Below are 6,088 nucleotides of genomic sequence, written 5' to 3' on the forward strand. Positions count from 1 at the left end.
TTTATAAAATTTAGCAAATAAAATAAATTTCAAAACTATAAATAACTATTAAATAAAATTTTGTATTTTAATTTATATTTTGATTTAATTCAATAATTTGATTTTTTTACAATAATTATTAATCAATATACATTTTTAAGATATAAATAATCATGATAATTTTATAGAACTACACCTAACCTAATGTACAAGATTTATATTTTGCAAAAAATAAGTTACATGTAAAAAAGGTTGAATGTTGTAAAATATAAATAATGATAAAAACAACATACCATAAATATCATATCATAACAAATTTTTTATCAACATTATTAATAAATATATATTTTAAAAATATAGACCAAATAATAAGATACCTTATTATTTTATTATAATCATAACATTATTATATATATAAATAACATAACGTATATTATAAAACTGTTGTAACACCCCTTATTGCTCAATATTTACTTTTATTTTAGCAAGTTTTACATAGAACTTCTAATTTTGCTTAACACAATTATTAAGAAACTAAGATTGCAAAAGAAACCAAAACATTATGATATTTGTTAAAAGAAATTGATTAATGTGTGATAATGAAAACTGAATAGAAACATTTACATTAACTCCTGGAATAGTTGAGAAACAATTGCCACCTCCCTTCCCCAAAGGAGGGGGTGGGAGGAGAGCAGAGGGCTGCTAAAATTTTCCTAGAGCTGGGTAGGAAGAACCAGTGGGAATATGGCAATGGAAAACAGGAAACCTGGTATGTGACTTGAGGCTGGACGATAGTCCTGAAGCCCAAGATACCAGATAGTGCATGTCTAGAGACTGTCAGGAGCAGGAGGTGCTCAGTGGGGGATGCTGGACATAATTGCCAGGTCCATGGAAGGGTGGTGAGACCTTCCAGGAAATTCAAGTATCTTATATGCAAATCTAAATTCAATCAGATACAGATAAGTGACTATTTTGATTTAGTATTTAATTTCCAGAAGGCTTTATGATAAGTTAATTATCTACTATCATTCAAACAAGAAGGAAACCATAATATCTATTGTCATTCAATCAAGAAGTATGTATTTTGGTTAAGAGTATAGAGGATATTATCTATCTTCCTAAATTATATGACTCTGTAATTTTATATTATGTATAACTAATTATTCCTAGAATAGTAGCTTATTAGTGTTCGAATATTTTTCTATTTACAGAGGATAGATGTACATTTATATTTACAATTGCTTATGGATCATTTCTACTGAGACTCGTTAAGAACCAGATATATAAAAATTCCTAGAAAGCTACGACTAAGTGAAAAGTAAGTGAAATATGTAGTTTGCCTCTAAACTTAGCAATTGAACTGAACATGAGTCTAACTAACAAAATTCTAATATTAACCATAGTCTTAGTAAAGATACTCAGATCATAAAGAATTATTTTTCTTAGTTAAAAACCAGTGAGGTTCTGCAAGTAATAAATCAAATCGACCAAGCGATAAAGGAGAAATAACACTGAGATTTTATGCGTATACGTAAATAAAAGTTTTAGCAGATAGTAATGAGAACTGGATCCCCATCGCATTCGTGAGAAATGGATCGAGGCCGGTGGGGCTCAATGTAATAACATTCAAACGAAATTTTAGACCCATACTACCTCTAACCAGAAAATAAACTATAATAAACTCTTAGTGAGTAGCTTAATATATTTATACAATGTAGTCACAGTAACCTGGCTCTTAACCAGACATAGTAATCATAAAAATACAGTAGTAGTAATGCAGAAACTAGACTTATACATTTGACGAGGGTTGGTCGAGTGTTCACTCAAGGCCGCAAACCCTTAATAACTTAATAACAAACCCTCAAGTAATTTTATAAGCACAATCCATAACAATCTCAGCTTAAACCCTAACAGTGTTCGTCAAAGAGAAAAATGTTAAACTCTTCCATTCTTTCAGTTGCAAAAGGACTCAAGAAACTGACCTGGAACAAAGAGTATGAAACCGTTGTTAGGAGGTTTAATTTAGCAGTGTCCTAGAAAGACCGCTAGTCCTGAGGCATACCTGCAAGGCCACGTTAAGAATTAGAGTCTCGGCAAGTCCTGAGGCATACCTGCAAGGCCACGTTAAGAATTAGAGTCTCGGCAGTCAAACTTAACCTTGCAAATAAGAAGCCCTTATGGGTCAAGCCTATCCCTTACCTGAAGGAGAGCCTTTCCTATCATGGAGGGGCCGAGGGCCTAAAATTCCAAACAACAAATTAATCTTTCCACTCACATAATCTTGCATACAGTTAGAGGTTCAAGTTTAGAACTGAAACCTTACCTCGAGAGGAAGACATGCCTCGTATGCTTGCGGTTCAACTGGAGAAGGAGGCGACCACCATCACAGACCTGCCATCAGAAGCCCTTAGCAATCATTAACAAAAAATGACACTGAAGGACTGTAATAATTTCAAAGAATGAGAAGATAAGTGATTGATGAGTTACCATGCATTTCCAAGTAAGGACGAGACGAGAACATTCAAAATCACCATGGAAATACACCATGAAGTGAACTGCCAACTGTAATCACTACAATCAAGTGCCGAATCCGACCTGGTTGCAGAGTGCATCACTCACACAGAACCACCTAATGAAAATGAGAAATGAGATGAATTGACAAGCGTAGAGGAATTTAGGGTTTTTAGTCATCATGTGAACCCTTAGATTTTACCACTGCAGATCCTACGATGGAGTGGTGCCCGACATTAAAGACTCCAATCCTCTGCTAGAGAACTAGATTGTCAATAAATGTTCAGAATAGATGGCACACATTTAGTTCAACATGCATACGGGTGGGGTTCTCCAAGTCAGCTCATGATGAGGTAGAATCCTCAACACTTAAAATCCATCGACAGTTCATTCAAGTCCCTTCTTATCATATTAAGCATCATTTAATGCCAATCATTACCATAGTCAAATATGCCAAGGGCTGCATAGTTTCATAGTAATATATATATATATATATGGTAGGATCAATTAATTGTCAATGTCATTATTATTATTATTATTGCATATTATGGTAGTGTGATGTGTTACAGATGGTATCAAAGCCCAAGCTCAAACACTGGGATATCTGGGATAAATATTGTATGTTAAAATTAAGCTCATATTTTTTTATTTTATAAACAACTGAGTTTGGAAACTGTGAACACAAAGAACAAAAGAATTAGAGGCTACAGTTCACATCAAGGTACAGAATGCAGAGGGACCCTAGAGTATCAAACCAGCCAGAGGTGCCATATGTGGAGACCAATCCAAATATTTGGATACAACTAGGAGAAGAATCCTAGAAAGACAACACTACATTGTTGGAAACTGTGCAGCAGTTGTTTGCAGAAATGATGAATTTAAGGATAGACAATGAACATCTGAGACAGGAATAGGAAAAGATGCTCAAAATCTTATATTATCGTCAAAATTGACGAGGACTTGACCCCAATACGGAGGATAGGGAGAAAACCCCAACAGCCCATCACGGCAAAGAAAATGTAGAATCAACAAAAGGACACAAGGAGGATGAAGAGGGGCATTCTGATAACGTTTCAGATCAATGAAAGACCAAAAAGAAGAAGATAGAATTACAGGTTGAGTTTAAAAAAATAAAACCGTCACTGTTCGAGGGAGAATCTTAAGAGGTAGCCAAAGCATGGTTGATCAACATGGGTAAATATTTCTAGATTTATGAATATACAGACAAACTCAAAGCACGATTGGAAGTTTACCAGTTATGGGGAAAGGCCACTCTCTCGTGGGAGGAGATTAAAATAGTGAGAAAGATTGATGAAGAACAAGTGATGTGGCAAGAATTCCAAAAATATTTTAAGGACAAGTACTTGACTGAGCATCATTATGATGAAAAAGCTAAGAAATTCCATGAGCTAAAGTTGGGGACCTTGACCATGGACGAATATGTGAAGTGGTTCACCTCCTTGTTATGATATGTCCCATACATGCATGAGGAAAAATCCAAAATTCAACGGTTTATTAGCAGTCTGCCAAATTTCATGAAAGAGAAATTAGAATTTGATTATCCTAGAACGATGGATGATGTGGTTGAAAAGCCCGTATATGTTACCAGCAGATGAAGTAGAAAAGTGAGGCACCAAAGGGAGCTTCCAGCAGAAGAATGAAGAATATACCCCCAAACAGACTCTAGGAATTAGTAAATGGTTGGAACAATCAGCAAAGAACCTTTGGGAAATTTAGCAGGAATCCACCTAGATTTCCAACATACACCGAAAGTAAACAGTCAAAGGGCACCAATAAACATGCATCTGATCAACTGCCAAAACAATCTCTCTAATGTTGGGGATGTGGGGAGTCTCATTATTATAAGAAATTCCCACAGAGATCTCGAACGAAACAACTCTCCAATATACAGGAAGCCTCCATTGTTAGAGATATAGCAAGAAGTATTCCCATAATTAATGCCGCTTTGGACGCTCACCAAGAAGAATACCAACCTACCATGATCGAATGTGAAGGTATGATTGTTGATTAACCCGTTTCTATTTTATTTGATCCAGGTGCTAGTCTAAGTTATATCAGCCCCAAAGTAATTGAGAAATGTTAGCTACCAAGTAGCAGATTTAAGAAATCATGGCTGGTCCAATTAGCCACGGGATCTAAGAGAAAGGTGTCTGCGAAAACAGAAAATTGTCGGATAAAACTTTAAAAGACAATCCATCCATGTTAACTTAAACATACTACCCTTAGGTTCATATGATGTACTAATTGGCATGGACTGGTTGGAAGGATGATGGTCCGAGGTAGACTGTAAGGAGAAATATGTAAGCTACCTTACATAATTAGGGCAAAGAAAATAAATTCAAGGAATCAAGAAAAATCTAAAGTTGCGCCCTATTACTGCAAATCAGCTAGGAAAATAAATAAGGAAAGGCTGCCAGATTTATTCTCTCCAAGTTGGGTACTCTAATGAAAAAAAAAATGACTTCATTAGAAAGTATCCCTATAATTCAAGACTTTGAGGATGTATTTCCGGAATCCATTCTTGGATTGCCACCTAGACATGATATTGACTTTACCATTGAACTAATGCCTAGAGCAACCCCTATTTCCAAGACTGCTTACTGCATGAGTGTCCCAGGATTAATAGAACTCAAAATGCAGCTTCAAGAACTTCTTGATAAAGGGTGCATTCGCCCCAGTGTATCACCTTGGGGAGCTCCTGTACTATTTGTTTGAAAAAAAGGACGGAACCTTAAGGCTATGTTCAAGTACCGACAGCTAAATAAACTTACCATAAAAAATAGGTATCCTTTACCTCGTATTGAAGAATTATTTGACCAAGTAAGCAGCCAACGTATTCTCAAAAATTGATCTAAGGTCTGGCTATCACCAAATCCAAATTAAGGATGAAGACATTTGTAAAACTTGTTTCCGAACTCGATACGATCATTACGCGTTCGTAGTACTACCTTTCGGCCTTATAAATTCCCCAAGCACATTCTAAGATTGATGCACAACATATTTCAGCCCTTCCTAGATAAGTTTGTATTGATTTTTATTGATGATATTAATTTATTCAAAAAATCGGGAAGAGCATGAAAAACACTTGAGAATGGTTTTGCAGATTTTGCGAGACAATCAGTTGTATGCCAAATATAGCAAGTGTGATTTTTATAAAGACAAGATTCGATATTTGGGCCATGTTACATTAGCTAAACATAGAGTGGTATATTCAGAAAAGATCAAGACTATTATGGAATGGACAACCCTGAAAAATGTTGCAGACATTAGGTCCTTTTTGGGCCTAGCAAGATATTACCGCTGATTCATTAATTTTTTTTCAAAAATAGATTTTCCTATGACCTCGCTCAAAAAAAGGGACGTACCTTTAATTGGATAGCATATTGCCAGTAAAGTTTTGAACAATTAAAACAATTATTCCCCACTGCACTGGTGTTAAAAGTAGCAGATCTGGAAAAGTCATTCGTGGTATGCATAGATGCAAGTAAAAAGGGGCTCAGTGGTGTTTTGATCCAAGAAGGGAAGGTCATAGCATATGAATCATGTAACTTGAAGGAATATGAGCAGTGATACTCTG

The sequence above is a fragment of the Pinus tabuliformis genome, chromosome 1_2 (assembly GCF_031772625.1).
Source record: "Pinus tabuliformis cultivar Carrire ecotype Pingquan chromosome 1_2, CPIR1, whole genome shotgun sequence".
In the NCBI taxonomy this organism is placed as follows: Eukaryota; Viridiplantae; Streptophyta; class Pinopsida; order Pinales; family Pinaceae; genus Pinus; species Pinus tabuliformis.